The following is a 17929-nucleotide window of genomic DNA, read 5'->3' as shown; positions in this document are numbered from 1 at the left end:
CCCAGCTGGCTGGGCGGGTAGGTGGGTGGCTGGATGGGTGAGTGGTTGGAGTGCTGGATGTCTGGGTGGCTGGTTGTTTGGGTTGCTGGCAGCCCGCCTGGGTGGGTTGCTGGCCGGAGTGAGCGGGTGGGTTACTGGCTGGGTGGATAGGTGGGTGGGTTGCTGGTTGGGTGGATGGGTGGACGGGTTCCTGGGTGGATGGTAGCTGACTGGACGGGCTGAGATTGGAGGACCTGGCTAGCTAGATTCTACCTTCACATTGACACAATAAAAGACGTGGCTGCCTCCCCTACGTACTTGGTCGTACGTGAAAGTAGCAGAACTCGTCCGTGGGTGGCTAAGTTGAGAAGGATCGTGAGCTCACGACCCCAGCGGCTGCCACCCTCGACCGTAGGAGACGCACCTCCTGGTCGTCTGGAGGTTTGATCTCCCACATTATACAACACATGATCAGTCGCTGTAACGTAGTTGGGTAAATATGTGGGCTACGGTAGGAAACAGCCTGGCTCGTCAGCGAATCAACTCTACAGGTTTGTTTCAGACGAAGCTGCTGTGGGGTTCGAGACCCACCTGCGATAACCAATGAAAACATTGGAATAAGGAAAATGACCAAACTTGAGGTCATCAGCCAGATGACATGTTGTGCGGTACTGTCAAATGATGTTGTTTACATTGTGAACGTGGATCATTACAGGAAAATATTACTGTTACTTCTGGCGTTTTGATAACACGTACGTGAACATGTCTAACACTCAGGCCTCACCGCACACAGGCCAGGACGTTGACAATCAAGAGATCACTAGTAATGATAACACTTTACAAATTATTATCGTAATGATACAAGGACAGAGAAAGTGGTGGATGAGCACGTACTTACCTTAGTGTAGGCGATGGTGAGGGTGGGTAGAAGCAGCGCTGGTGTGGGTCAGGCTCGGATGTGCTCCTGGCCTGGTGGTGATGCTCTTGTGTTTCTCCCAGTATGTGATCACAAACACATGGTTTCCAGTCCCAGGTATCAAGACATCTTGACCCATCTGCTGGGAGAACACCGCCTCATACGAGGTCAATTGCCTGTAATGCTTGTTTGTCTTTATATTGACCTGTCCTTAGCTACGGTCAGTTATTGACCCGTCCGTAGCTACAGTGCCACACTGACCCGTCCGTAGCTACAGTGCCACACTGACCCGTCCGTAGCTACAGTGCCACACTGACCCGTCCGTAGCTACAGTGCCACACTGACCCGTCCGTAGCTACAGTGCCACACTGACCCGTCCGTAGCTACAGTGCCACACTGACCCGTCCGTAGCTACAGTGCCACACTGACCCGTCCGTAGCTACAGTGCCACACTAGCAGGTCTGTAGCTACAGCGTCAGAGCGGCTTTCCTACACTAAGGTGTCTCATAACCAAGCTGGTAGCTGGCAGTGTACACCCCGGCTCGTGGCACTGCTACACTGCCACTGCTTCATTGATGATGACGTCGACAATTGTATATGGTGTCCGGTCGTTATATTTCTACAACATTATATTATCTTTCCTTCAAAAGACCATAAAGAACTTTGGGTTATTATAAATTATATAAAATATTGGGTTAATATAAAGACAGTGAAACTGTTTACCTTCTAACCATCGATCAGTTTTACACAAGCTAGGAAACTGTGGAACGATATATATATATATATATATATATATATATATATATATATATATATATATATATATATATATATATATATATATATATATACTGATATGGTGATGACATTCATAAGTGTAGAGTATATATATCATTAATATAGAAACACTTGTGTTCAGAATGTGTTGATATCAATATGGGAATAAATCATTTCATATTTGTTTATTATTATTATTATTATTATTATTATTACAGCACAAGTTGAGTGTGTAGTGTGTGTGTGTGTGTTCACTACTCAGGCTAGTGTGGTAGTGTTGTCTTAACATTATCATGATGTTGTGTATTATCTTCACACTAATTGGCCATGGCAGTTTTTTTCCTGGCTGTGTGTCAGTAGATAAACAATTATTTTGACAGATCTTCACCAGTGTTATGAAAATGATTTTGACGTGTCCTTATGTAAAAGAGAACAAACACTTTAGCCAGATGAACTGAAGTCGTAACAGATGACTGTGTGATGTTCAACTTTAGTGACAAAATGTTGTCATGTATGGTTGATGGTGGAGGTGACTGTACAGGAGAGCAGTCACACTTAACAGTAACGCTCACCACGTAGATGTAAGTGGTTATGATGAACCTGGTTAACTGTCCGTGGTTATGATGAACCTGGTTAACTGTCCGTGGTTATGATGAACCTGGTTAACTGTCCGTGGTTATGATGAACCTGGTTAACTGTCCGTGGTTATGATGAACCTGGTTAACTGTCCGTGGTTATGATGAACCTGGTTAACTGTCCGTGGTTATATGAACCTGGTTAACTGTCTCTTGATAACGTGACCTTATGAGCACCACTGAAGGTTAATCACTGTGAACATGACGATACGACCGACCCTTACGAGTCAGGTCAGACGTCAGGTCATCATATTCGTAGGTCATACCATTACGCTGGGTAGGTTCAAACATATGACGACATGAAGAGCCAAGTATACCGACTCACATAATAATTTATATTTACCTCAGCACCAAACTGTGTGGAAGGCTCTTGCTCATACCCTGGCACAACCTTTATAAAGGTTCTTGCTGCTTGCAGGCTGCGCTGCCTCTGGTAGCTGGGAAATGGAAACTTCTTTGCAGTGAGCAGTTCTTTGAACATATTGTACTCCTAGTGATACACCTTTGCTAAACACTACTTTACCCACACCGTGTAACCTGGAGCAGGCTGAGCCCGGTAACACCAGTTAAAACAGCATATATATATATATATATATATATATATATATATATATATATATATATATATATATATATATATATACCATGGGTCGGCTTCGAACCCTGGGTAGGGCGCGTGGCTACCTCGGTCACACGGAGGTTGTAACACTAGACCGCTAGTGTGTGTGTGTGTGTGTGTGTGTCACGACCTCATCTTGGTGGGTGAGGGCAACATGGACCGTAATCTCACGCGGCTCCGATGATGTGACCGAGGTGCCGGACGCCCTACCCAGGGTTCGAAGCCGACCCATGGTGTTTATCCATTGACAACCCTGGGTGACCCTGGGGTTGACAGCCCTGGGTGACCCTGGGGTTGACAGCCCTGGGTGACCCTGGGGTTGACAGTATGGATGCTGTTCATTATGGGACATTTATGATATGGCGCCTGTCTTGTGTGAGTCAAGTTGGACGGTGTGTGTGTGTGTGTGTGTGTGTGTGTGTGTGGCTAACTAGTTCATGTGTAGGTAGGGAGAGATGATTTCCTCACACGACACATCTCAGTTATGTCATACAAACGCGTCTACACTTACAATATCGGCACCAACTTCTGCAGGAACCTCCCGTCGTCACACAAGTTTAATCATTACTTCAGAAATCTGGTCCACAAAACTATTTCCTAACATTCTTGTCTTCAGTAGTCTTATCATCATCAGTTTTGTCTTCAGTAGTATTATCAGTCTTGTCTTCAGTAGTCTTATCATCAGTCTTGTCTTCAGTAGTCTTATCATCATCGGTCTTGTCTTCAGTAGTCTTATCATCAGTCTTGTCTTCAGTAGTCTTATCATCAGTCTTGTCTTCAGTAGTCTTATCATCATCAGTCTTGTCTTCAGTAGTCTTGTCAGTCTTGTCTTCTGAAGTGTTGAAGTTGTCGTTTAAAAATATTTCTTCTTGTTTACTTTTCACTTTACTTGAAAGTTATAATTATCTGTTTGTTTATATCATTATACGTTACCTCTCACACCTACAGCCAAATACAGATGTTACTTAAGGACTGGAGATCATTTATGTACTTGTAGACCATCCGTCCATACACTTGAGGACCATCCATACACTTGAGGACCATCCATACACTTGAGGACCATATGGACACTTGTGGACCATCCATACACTTGAGGACCATCCATACACTTGAGGACCATCCATACACTTGAGGACCATCCATACACTTGAGGACCATATGGACACTTGTGGACCATCCATACACTTGTGGACCATCCATACACTTGAGGACCATCCATACACTTGAGGACCATCCATACACTTGTGGACCATCCATACACTTGTGGACCGTCCATACACTTGTGGACCATCCATACACTTGAGGACCATCCATACACTTGTGGACCGTCCATACACTTGAGGACCATCCATACACTTGAGGACCATCCATACACTTGTGGACCGTCCATACACTTGAGGACCATCCATACACTTGAGGACCATCCATACACTTGAGGACCATCCATACACTTGAGGACCATATGGACACTTGTGGACCATCCATACACTTGTGGACCGTCCATACACTTGAGGACCATCCATACACTTGAGGACCATCCATACACTTGAGGACCATCCATACACTTGAGGACCATACATACACTTGAAGACCATCCATACACTTGAGGACCATCCATACACTTGAGGACCATCCATACACTTAAGGACCATCCATACACTTGAAGACCATTTATACACTTGAGGACCATCCATACACTTGAGGACCATCCATACACTTGAGGACTATTCATACACTTGAGGACCATCCATACACTTGAGGACCATCCATACACTTGAGGACTATTCATACACTTGAGGACCATCCATACACTTGAGGACCATCCATACACTTGAGGACCATCCAAACACTTGAGGACTATTCATACACTTGAGGACCATCCATACACTTGAGGACCATCCATACACTTGAGGACCATTCCATACACTTGAGGACCATCCATACACTTAAGGACCATCCATACACTTGAGGACCATCCATACACTTGAGGACCATCCATACACTTGAGGACCATCCATACACTTGAGGACCATCCATACACTTGAGGACCATCCATACACTTGAGGACCATCCATACACTTGAGGACCATCCATACACTTGAGGACCGTCCATACACTTGAGGACCATCCATACACTTGAGGACCGTCCATACACTTGAGGACCATCCATACACTTGTGGACCATCCATACACTTGTGGACCATCCATACACTTGAGGACCATCCATACACTTGTGGACCATCCATACACTTGAGGACCGTCCATACACTTGAGGACCATCCATACACTTGAGGACCATCCATACACTTGAGGACCATCCATACACTTGAGGACCATCCATACACTTGAGGACCATCCATACACTTGAGGACCATCCATACACTTGAGGACCATCCATACACTTGAGGACCATCCATACACTTGAGGACCATCCATACACTTGAGGACCATCCATACACTTGAGGACCATCCATACACTTGAGGACCATCCATACACTTGAGGACCATCCATACACTTGAGGACCATCCATACACTTGAGGACCATCCATACACTTGAGGACCATCCATACACTTGAGGACCATCCATACACTTGAGGACCATCCATACACTTGAGGACCATCCATACACTTGAGGACCATCCATACACTTGAGGACCATCCATACACTTGAGGACCATCCATACACTTGAGGACCATCCATACACTTGAGGACCATCCATACACTTGAGGACCATCCATACACTTGAGGACCATCCATACACTTGAGGACCATCCATACACTTGAGGACCATCCATACACTTGAGGACCATCCATACACTTGAGGACCATCCATACACTTGAGGACCATCCATACACTTGAGGACCATCCATACACTTGAGGACCATCCATACACTTGTGGACCGTCCATACACTTGAGGACCATCCATACACTTGAGGACCATCCATACACTTGAGGACCATCCATACACTTGAGGACCATCCATACACTTGAGGACCATCCATACACTTGAGGACCATCCATACACTTGAGGACCATCCATACACTTGAGGACCATCCATACACTTGAGGACCATCCATACACTTGTGGACCATCCATACACTTGAGGACCATCCATACACTTGTGGACCATCCATACACTTGAGGACCATCCATACACTTGTGGACCATCCATACACTTGAGGACCATCCATACACTTGAGGACCATCCATACACTTGAGGACCATCCATACACTTGAGGACCATCCATACACTTGTGGACCATCCATACACTTGAGGACCATCCATACACTTGTGGACCATCCATACACTTGAGGACCATCCATACACTTGAGGACCATCCATACACTTGAGGACCATCCATACACTTGAGGACCATCCATACACTTGTGGACCATCCATACACTTGTGGACCATCCATACACTTGAGGACCATCCATACACTTGTGGACCATCCATACACTTGAGGACCATCCATACACTTGTGGACCATCCATACACTTGAGGACCATCCATACACTTGTGGACCATCCATACACTTGAGGACCATCCATACACTTGTGGACCATCCATACACTTGAGGACCATCCATACACTTGAGGACCATCCATACACTTGAGGACCATCCATACACTTGAGGACCATCCATACACTTGAGGACCATCCATACACTTGTGGACCGTCCATACACTTGAGGACCATCCATACACTTGTGGACCATCCATACACTTGAGGACCATCCATACACTTGTGGACCATCCATACACTTGAGGACCATCCATACACTTGTGGACCATCCATACACTTGAGGACCATCCATACACTTGAGGACCATCCATACACTTGAGGACCATCCATACACTTGAGGACCATCCATACACTTGAGGACCATCCATACACTTGAGGACCGTCCATACACTTGAGGACCATCCATACACATGAGGACCATCCATACACTTGTGGACCGTCCATACACTTGAGGACCGTCCATACACTTGAGGACCATCCATACACTTGAGGACCATCCATACACTTGTGGACCATCCATACACTTGTGGACCGTCCATACACTTGAGGACCATCCATACACTTGTGGACCGTCCATACACTTGAGGACCATCCATACACTTGAGGACCGTCCATACACTTGAGGACTATTCATACACTTGAGGACCATCCATACACTTGAGGACCATCCATACACTTGAGGACCATCCATACACTTGAGGACCATCCATACACTTGAGGACCGTCCATACACTTGAGGACCATCCATACACTTGAGGACCATCCATACACTTGAGGACCATCCATACACTTGTGGACCATCCATACACTTGAGGACCGTCCATACACTTGTGGACCATCCATACACTTGAGGACCATCCATACACTTGAGGACCATCCATACACTTGTGGACCATCCATACACTTGAGGACCATCCATACACTTGAGGACCATCCATACACTTGAGGACCATCCATACACTTGAGGACCATCCATACACTTGAGGACCATCCATACACTTGTGGACCATCCATACACTTGAAGGTTATCTCAACACTGGCCACCGTAACCCTCACATTCTGAGGAATAATAATATTAAATCCTGGATTACCCGCCTCTAATCAGCTGGTTTTCTTTCCGCCTCTTGTTTATTGTTATATACTTGACCAGGCTCAACTTTATACACCAATGTTGGCATCAGTTCACCTTCTCATAATGATATATATATATATATATATATATATATATATATATATATATATATATATATATATATATATATATCTTTTCTTTTAAACTATTCGTCATTTCCCGCGTTAGCGAGGTAGCGTTAAGAACAGAGAACTGGGCCTTTTTTGGAATATCCTCACCTGGCCCCCTCTGTTCCTTCTTTTGGAAAATTAAAAAAAAAAAAAAACGAGAGGGGAGGATTTCCAGCCCCCCGCTCCCTCCCCATTTAGTCGCCTTCTACGACACGCAGGGAATACGTGGGAAGTATTCTTAATCCCCTATCCCCAGGGATAATATATATATATATATATATATATATATATATATATGTTTGCCGTTTCACGCGTTTGCAAGGTAGCGTTCGGAACAGGAGAAAAGGCCTCATACGCTCACATCCACTCCCTAGGTGTCACGCGTAATGCACTGAAACCACACTGTACTCTGCAGAACCAGGCCCTACAAACCTTTTCGTGGTTTGCCCCGGTGCATAACATCCCCTGGCTCAGACAGCATTGTGCCTCCTTTACATCACATCGCTCCAGTTCACATTCACATTATCCATCGCACGTCTTTCACCCTCCTGCATGTTCAGTTCATGAACTCTCAAAATCTTTTTCACTCCCTCCTTCCATCTCCAGTATGGTCTCCTTCCCCTCGTCCCTTCCACATCTGATACGTATATTCTCTTTCTTTCAGTCTTTTCTCACTCAGTCTCTTCATATGTCTACACTATTTCAGCACACTTTCTTCTGCTCTGGCATCTATATTCTTCTTATTACCACACCTCTTTCTTACCTTGTTATCACTTACTCGATCACCCCTCATCAAACCTCATATATTCCTCATGCATTTCATTTCTTTCGTACATTCTCATACAGCTCATCCATGCCTTGCATCCACACATCCCTGGCACTACGTTACCTTCAAACATGACCATTTACCTCCTCCCAAATGACGATCTCTCCACACATTCCACACCTTCCAAAACAACATCTTCATCTTTGTGTTTAATGATTCTCTCTCTCTCCTCTCTCTCTCTCTCTCTCTCTCTCTCTCTCTCTCTCTCTCTCTCTCTCTCTCTCTCTCTCTCTCTCTCTCTCTCTCTCTCTCTCTCTAAATATATATATATATGTATATATATATATATATATATATATATATATATATATATATATATATATATATATATGTGTGTGTGTGTGTGTGTGTGTGTGTGCGTTCGTGTGTTCGCTGTTTCTCGCGTGAGCGAGGTGGCGTCCAGAACAGATGACTGAGCCATACAGCCTCCTTAAGTCACCTTGCAGTACACGCAGGGAACACGGAGGTAGGGTTATTTTCCCTGCTCTCTGGCTATATATTATATTTTCGTGTTTGATCGCCGTTTCCCGCTCCACCGAAGTACCTCCAAGACCTGACGTAGACGGGTTGTTCACACTCAGTTTCCAGCTGTCATGTGTAATGCACCGTCACTACAGCTCCCTATCCACATCCAGACCCCACACACCTCTCCATGGTTTACCCCAGTATTTCACATGCCCTGATTCAGTCCATGGACAGCAAGTCGACCCCTGTATAACACATCGTTCTAATTTACTATATCCCTTGTACACCTTCCAATCTCCTACCTGGTCAGGCCTCGGTCGCTCAGAATCTTTTTCACTCCATCCTTCTACCTCCAATTTGGTCTCCCGCTTTCCCCTGTGCCCTCCACCTATGACACATATCCCGTATGTCGACCTCATGCCACTCAGTCTCTATATGACCAAAACATTTCAGCACACCCTCTGCTGCTGCTCTCAACCACGCTCTTATTATTACCACACATCTCTCTTACCCTTGAATTACTCACTAGATCAAACCACTTCACACCAGATATTGTCCTCAAACATTTCATTTCCAATATATCCACCCTCCTCCATACAACCCTATCTATGGCCCACTCCTTGCAACCATATAACATTGTTAGGGACTACAAAAACTTTAAATATATATATATATATATATATATATATATATATATATATATATATATATATATATATATATATATATATATATATATATATTCCTATGAGTTCACGGGGAAAATGAAACACGATAAGTTCCCAAGTACACTTTCGTGTAATAATCACATCATCAGGGGAGACGGGGAGGCACAAGAGAGAAATGTTTACCAAATGGCGTCCTAGCTACGTCTCTTCATTATATACCAACTGACTGTTGTATTTCTCTCTTGTGTCTCCCCTGATGATGTGATTATTACACGAAAGTGCACTTGGGAACTTATCGTGTTTCATTTTCCCCGTGGACTCATAGGAATATCTTGATCACGCGCAAAATTGTGATCCTTTCCAATATATATATATATATATATATATATATATATATATATATATATATATATATATATATATATATATATATATATATATATATACACACACACACACACACACACACACACACACACACACACACACACACACACACACACACGTTGTACTCACCACTGTGCGTATGTTGACAGTGCAATAATTCTACTACATACTAATATGTATATTCGTAAGCTGTTTAATTTGAACACAGAACATTATGATAGGTCAATCCCAGTTGTTGTTAGTTTTAGCTGAAACATCAGGAATTGTGTGGCGAATTCACTGATTCAGATTTCCTGCAGAGAAACTTTAAGTGAAGCACATCCGATCCATCTTCTGTGGCTGAGGCTTCCAAGACGTCAGTTTCTTCCACCCCGGCTTGTTGGCAAGTTACTGGAGCCTCAGTGCAAGTTACTGGAGCCTCAGTGCAAGTTACTGGAGCCTCAGTGCAAGTTACTGGAGCCTCAGTGCAAGTTACTGGGGCCTCAGTGCAAGTTACTGGAGCCTCAGTGCAAGTTACTGGAGCCTCAGTGCAAGTTACTAGGGCCTCAGTGCAAGTTACTGGAGCCTCAGTGCAAGTTACTGGAGCCTCAGTGCAAGTTACTGGGGCCTCAGTGCAAGTTACTGGAGCCTCAGTGCAAGTTTCTGGGGCCTCAGTGCAAGTTACTGGAGCCTCAGTGCAAGTTACTAGGGCCTCAGTGCAAGTTACTGGAGCCTCAGTGCAAGCTGCTGGGGTATGTGCAAGTTGTGTTGGGATAATTATTAAACTGTTTGCATGGAAGGATATATGACCATAATCAAGAAGTTGTAATGACATTAAAGTAATGAGTTTTGGCAGGAGTGTATGTGTCGTGGTTGTAGTGTTTGTGTTGTTGCAGCGGTGTACGTGTTGTGGCAGCAGTGTATGTGTTGTAGCGCAGTGTATGTGTTTTGGCTGCAGTGTATGTGATGTTGCAGCAGTGTATGTGTTGTGGCAGCATTGTATGTGTTGTGGCTGCAGTGTATGTCTTGTGGCTGCAGTGTATGTGTTGTGGCTGCAGTGTATGTGTTGTGGTGGAAGGATTTCTTCGGTAATGTAGGCATGTTGTTATGGACACCAACTGTTCTACTTGTAGATACATGATATTAGAGAAGGTTAGAGCTGGGGTATCTTGTTGAGGTTTGCGCCAGAAATGTTGGATTTGTGAGCAGATTCTTGTGTTGTGTTTACGGAGTTAACGGGTGGGAAGCAAAGAAAGTTGTTGGCTTTGGGTCTTAAGTGACGGGAGAACAGTAGGTTTTACCTCAGAGAAAATTGTCTGTATATGTATCATTTTATAGGAAGGCAGATGTTAAAGATGAAAAATTGTACTGTTTCTGCCATTATGTTTAAGATCACAGAAACGTGCACAACATACAGACGGTCCTACCATATCTGAAGTTAATGATCTTTTGCTGTATATATATCAAGATACAGTTCAACATAACTATATACATTTCAACAATTATACACGAAGTTTTATGGTAAATTATTTCAGGAGGAAGTTGTTGTTACTGGCTTGAACGATACATTGCTGAGTTTCGATATACGTTCCTGTGATTCTGAGGAAACCAGATTTTATAAACTGTTCTTGTACTTCAACCCCAGAGTGAACTGGTGCGTCATGGAGAGTCAGCACTAACTGCTGGATAGAACTTGTTGCTCAAAGATCATCCTGCAAGATACTGACCTTCTCTTGTTGGTTTCATGACCGTCCCTGCTTCAGCACAGTCCTACCCACCAACCTTGTGTGCCAGAACCAAACCTTTCATCTGAGCTGAAGGTTTAGATCACAAGTTAGGCCAACATAGCCAGAGGTCATACCTTCATTCTTAATAAGTTAATGGATTAGAAGAGCGTTTCTTGTGTACACCGTAGCGGGCCCGACGCTGTGGCTCCCCAGTGGTGGCAGCGGGCCCGACGCTGTGGCTCCCCAGTGGTGGCAGCGGGCCCGACGCTGTGGCTCACCAGTGGTGGCAGCGGGCCAGACACTGTGGCTCACCAGTGGTGGCAGCAGGCCCGACACTGTGGCTCACCAGTGGTGGCAGCGGGCCCGACACTGTGGCTCACCAGTGGTGGCAGCGGGCCCGACACTGTGCCTCACCAGTGGTGGCAGCGGGCCCGACGCTGTGGCTCACCAGTGGTGGCAGCGGGCCAGACACTGTGGCTCACCAGTGGTGGCAGCGGGCCCGACGCTGTGGCTCCCCAGTGGTGGCAGCGGGCCCGACGCTGTGGCTCACCAGTGGTGGCAGCGGGCCCGACGCTGTGGCTCACCAGTGGTAGCAGCAGGCCCGACACTGTGGCTCACCAGTGGTGGCAGCGGGCCCGACGCTGTGGCTCACCAGTGGTGGCAGCGGGCCCGACACTGTGCCTCACCAGTGGTGGCAGCGGGCCCGACGCTGTGGCTCACCAGTGGTAGCAGCGGGCCCGAGACTGTGGCTCACCAGTGGTGGCAGCGGGCCCGACACTGTGGCTCACCAGTGGTGGCAGCGGGCCCGTCGCTGTGGCTCACCAGTGGTGGCAGCGGGCCCGACGCTGTGGCTCACCAGTGGTGGCAGCGGGCCCGACGCTGTGGCTCATCAGTGGTGGCAGCGGGCCCGTCTCTAGGCGTACAGTAAGGCCCGGCAGCCAGGGTGTAGGGTCGTCTGCTGCTGTACTTGGCATAAGCAACTTGTATGTTTACCTCACAATAATTCTTAAATATAAACTGAAAAAAAATATTATCGCTGAAAAATTGTTGTTCACTTGAATATATGTCCTCTCTCTCTCTCTCTCTCTCTCTCTCTCTCTCTCTCTCTCTCTCTCTCTCTCTCTCTCTCTCTCTCTCTCTCTCGCTATTTATATATATATATATATATATATATATATATATATATATATATATATATATATATATATGTATATAAAAGGATTACATGTTTACCAAATGGCGTCCTAGCTTCATCTCTTCGTTGTATATCAACTGACTGTCATATGTCATAAGTGCACTCGGGAACTTATCGTGTATCATTTCCCCGTGAACTTATAGGATATATATATATATATATATATATATTTCATACCATTCGCTATTTCCGGCGTTAGCGAGGTAGCGTTAAGAACAGAGGACTGAGCCTTTGAGGGAAATCCTTATTTGTCCCCCTTCTCTGTTCCTTTTGGAAAATTAAAAACGAGAGGGGAGGATTTCCAGCCTCCCGCCCCCTCCCTTTTAGTCGCCTTCTACGACACGCAGGGGGGGGGGGGGGGGGGGGGGGCTGGAAATCCTCCCCTCTCGGTTTTTTTTAATTTTCCAAAAGAAGGGACAGAGAAGGGGGCCAGGTGAGGATATTCCCTCAAAGGCCCAGTCCTCTGTTGTTAGCGCCACCTCGCTAACGCGGGAAATGGCGAATAGTATGAAAGAAAAGAACACCACACATAATATATATATATATATATATATATATATATATATATATATTATACACACACACAAACAACACAAGTCTTCCCTGTGTGGGGTTCCTGCGGGTGGCAGGACACACACACACACACACACCCAGGCAGGACGGTGTTGGTCACCGTCTGATGCCAAAATTTTCTCGACGGGAGAGTTCGCTGTTACTGTCTACATACGATGATACAACCTTGCCCAGCCTATATATATACATATACATATCAACATATACATATGTACAAACTTATACACACACATAAACAGACATATACATATATACACATGTATATGTTCATACTTGCTTGTCTTCGTCCATTCCTGGTGCTACCTTGCCCCACAGGAGACAGCATCGCTTTCCCCTGCTCCAGCGAGGTAGCGCCAGGAAAACTGATAACAAAGGCCACATTCGTTCACACTCAGTCTCTAGCTGTCATGCGTAATGCACCGAAACCACAGCTCCCATTCCACACCAGGCCCCACAAAACTTTCCATGGTTTACCCCAGACGCTTCACATGCCCCTGTTCAATCCATTGACAGCACGTCGACCCCGGTATACCACTTCGCTCCACTTCTTGCAAGAGGATACACTGTGAGTGAAAATTCACCACTGGTGAGGCTATACCGTTATGAGTTCAGTCTCGTCAGAGAAATTTGCAGTTCAATGGAGTCTGTATTTTTTTGCCACTGGAAAGAAGCGCAAACCTGGACTGGAATGCCCTGTAGAAAGTTCCTTGGTAACACCAGGACTCGTATTGAAACTGGTCATGGGGTAATTATGTGTGTGTGTGTGTGTGTGTGTGTGTTAGCCCTTTGTGAGTAAATGTATATATTGGTTATTATAATTGAAGGGATTGATGAGTGAAAATGTGGTAGAGACAAAAGGTAACATTTATATCATACACAATGTTGACATGTACAAATCACGTGAGAGTTACATGTACACATCACGTGAGAGTAACATGTACACATCACGTGAGAGTAACATGTACACATCACGTGAGAGTTACATGTACACATCACGTGAGAGTAACATGTACACATCACGTGAGAGTAACATGTACACATCACGTGAGAGTAATTCAAGGTTACGTGTGAGCCGAGTGCCACTTGATCCTTCCCATGAAACTGGGACAGTTAAAGTTAACAGACAGATTGGCAGGCAGCAAGCATGGGGTTATCTTACCTCCAATACAACATAAAATGCTATACTCGCGCTGCCGTACACACGGCTTAAGGTTGAGTGTTGGCGAGGGAGGACAAAGACCTCTGGAGTCTGTTGGACTCTTAACGTTGAAGCTGTGCCGGTAACGAGACGGGGTCGGCCACGCTCAGGCCCCTCGTGTACCTTCAATTAGCCGACGTTGACGAGGTCGCCTTTTGTTCCCCTGCACGTCACTTAAAGTCACACATTGCACTTCCCACCCACCTCCTACATTACGGTATTTATAATATTTACCTATAATATTTATATTTAACTAAAGAATATATATATATATATATATATATATATATATATATATATATATATATATATATATATATATATATGGTATAGATATTGTGAGAGGATGTGATAGTGTAGATGGCTGGTGTGGAGGAAGGTTCCCACGGCTGGCGGAGACACCCTCACTCCACACGTCAGTTAGGGACGAACCTCCGCCCTCTGTGAAACTGGACATTTCCAGGATTAGTCCAGCGAGACAAGTAGCATTCAGATTTATCTTGTTCAGACAACATTACCCATAATAGGAAATCATTTTAATCTAACAGACTCGTTTTAACGACACAGTTGCAGGTCATCGCGAGTTTAGGTAGTCTTACTGATAACAACATAAGGCAGTTCAACTCTCGGCTGGTCGGGTGTTGTTCACAGGAGTGAGGGGAACCACGTAACACAATGAAATACGGACACCTTCTCCCGCTCGGGATTATTGGGAGCCAAGCATCTTCATACGCTCACAATTCTTCCTTCACTCTGGATAAACCTAACGAAGCCGATGTGTTTATCCTGGTCTTACAGCACCAGTTATTACCATAGTCCTGGTGTCCGGCCACCTGGAGCTTTACCTGAGCAGTGATTGGCCGCTCCAGTGAAAGCTTAACAGCAGTTACCGTGCGTTTGATGCAGATATTTCCCCTCTCACTGCCCGAGCAACACTGACCTGCCTCCCCTGCGCCAGCCCGGGTCCGCCGGGAGATGCCAGTTGCCAGGTGTTCGATGCTGCCGCCCACAGTAGGTCAGATCTGAAGGAAATAAAGAAACCGATGCCGGATATTTTATTGCAGCTTTTCTTTGATGTTGTAATGGGCTTACATTTTTCTTCCATGTTGAAGTAGAAGGCTAATTGTATTTATTACAACGTAATTTAAGTTCAAAGGTTAGAGGCAATTTTTTGTCATTATATTTTTGAGGCTGGTGAATAGATTTATTTCCTGTGCGTTTCACTGTTTAGTGTTTTGTTTTGGTACAACAATGATGGTATAGGAGTCGTCATGATTATGTACCGAGGATGGTCGTCATTATGCTACGTGGAAGCATTCATATAATCAGGGATGTACTCATTATGTGATTTGGGTGGCGCACATTATGTGATGATGATGGTACTCATGGTCTTGTGTGTACCTCTCATGTGATGAGGAAAACATTATGTTTTGCTGGTGTTACACATTATGTGATGAGTGGCACTAATTATGGGATGGTGGTGTCACTTACTGAGGGAGTGACATTCGTTATGTGATGATGCAACACTTCATAACTGTTGGAGTGGCATTCATTGTGTGATGAGGGTGGCAGATCATGTGATAAAGTGGCATCATTATGTGATGGAAGGTTCTCATCATTACTATGTGATGAAGGAGGCACTAGTTCATTTGTGACGTTAGTGCTATCAAACTTGTTACGAGACACCTTCGTTCAGACCACGAGAACACAACTGTGGTTGATCGCTTTGTGTGTGTGTGTGTGTGTGTGTGTGTGTGTGTGTGTGTGTGTGTAGTTAATTACCTATTTGTACTGTTCAGAGAGAGTTTTACACTCATGGGGCCCCAGCTCAGTACATTCACTACTATCATGCAACCTCTTTAATCTTTGTACATTGTCTACATTAAGCAAACTGGGGGAGAACAGATTGGAGATGGAAGGATGGGGTGAAAAAGATTTTGATAGATCGGGGCCTGAACATGCTGGAGGGTGAAAGTCATGCACGGGATAGAGTGAATTGGAACGATGTTTTATACTGGGGTCGACGTGCTGTCAATTGACTGAACCAGGAGTGGGAAGCGTTCGGGGTAATCCATGGAGAGGTCTGTGGGGCCTGGATGTAGATAGGGAGCTGTGGTTTCGGTGCATTACACATGACAGCTAGAGACTGAGTGTGAACGAATGTGGCCTTTTTTGTCTGTTCCTATTACTATCTTGCTAACGCGGGAGACGGCGATCAATTTTATATATATATATATATATATATATATATATATATATATATATATATATATATATATACATGTATATATATATATGGATGGGGTTGTTAGGGAGGTGAATGCAAGAGTTTTGGAAAGAGGGGCAAGTATGAAGTCTGTTGGGGATGAGAGAGCTTGGGAAGTGAGTCAGTTGTTGTTCGCTGATGATACAGCGCTGGTGGCTGATTCATGTGAGAAACTGCAGAAGCTGGTGACTGAGTTTGGTAAAGTGTGTGAAAGAAGAAAGTTAAGAGTAAATGTGAATAAGAGCAAGGTAATTAGGTACAGTAGGGTTGAGGGTCAAGTCAATTGGGAGGTAAGTTTGAATGGAGAAAAACTGGAGGAAGTAAAGTGTTTTAGATATCTGGGAGTGGATCTGGCAGCGGATGGAACCATGGAAGCGGAAGTGGATCATAGGGTGGGGGAGGGGGCGAAAATCCTGGGAGCCTTGAAGAATGTGTGGAAGTCGAGAACATTATCTCGGAAAGCAAAAATGGGTATGTTTGAAGGAATAGTGGTTCCAACAATGTTGTATGGTTGCGAGGCGTGGGCTATGGATAGAGTTGTGCGCAGGAGGATGGATGTGCTGGAAATGAGATGTTTGAGGACAATGTGTGGTGTGAGGTGGTTTGATCGAGTAAGTAACGTAAGGGTAAGAGAGATGTGTGGAAATAAAAAGAGCGTGGTTGAGAGAGCAGAAGAGGGTGTTTTGAAATGGTTTGGACACATGGAGAGAATGAGTGAGGAAAGATTGACCAAGAGGATATATGTGTCGGAGGTGGAGGGAACGAGGAGAAGTGGGAGACCAAATTGGAGGTGGAAAGATGGAGTGAAAAAGATTTTGTGTGATCGGGGCCTGAACATGCAGGAGGGTGAAAGGAGGGCAAGGAATAGAGTGAATTGGATCGATGTGGTATACCGGAGTTGACGTGCTGTCAGTGGATTGAATCAGGGCATGTGAAGCGACTGGGG

The 17929-nt window shown here is 45.0% G+C and overlaps 2 protein-coding genes across 3 annotated transcripts in view; one reads left to right on the top strand and one right to left on the bottom strand.

Annotated features, from left to right (window-relative positions):
- Positions 1-15654, bottom strand: part of LOC139760393 (uncharacterized) — a 316071-nt gene extending 300417 nt beyond the window's left edge. Inside the window, exons 1-2 of one of the 2 annotated variants that reach the window (XM_071683518.1) lie at positions 15608-15654; positions 878-1536 (exon numbers count right to left, since the gene is read on the bottom strand). The gene's annotated coding sequence lies outside the window, so the exon portion shown is untranslated. Of the gene's footprint in view, positions 1-877; positions 1537-15562 lie in introns of both variants that reach the window. The other variant, XM_071683520.1, reaches the window with a different exon arrangement.
- Positions 1-17929, top strand: part of Parp1 (Poly-(ADP-ribose) polymerase) — a 497767-nt gene that overhangs the window by 283393 nt on the left and 196445 nt on the right. The gene's annotated exons all lie outside the window — the stretch shown is intronic.

Source organism: Panulirus ornatus, chromosome 36, assembly GCF_036320965.1.
Source record: "Panulirus ornatus isolate Po-2019 chromosome 36, ASM3632096v1, whole genome shotgun sequence".
Taxonomy (NCBI): Eukaryota; Metazoa; Arthropoda; class Malacostraca; order Decapoda; family Palinuridae; genus Panulirus; species Panulirus ornatus.
Note: the sequence above shows the minus strand (reverse complement) of the source record. Positions and strands in the feature narration are given on the sequence as shown.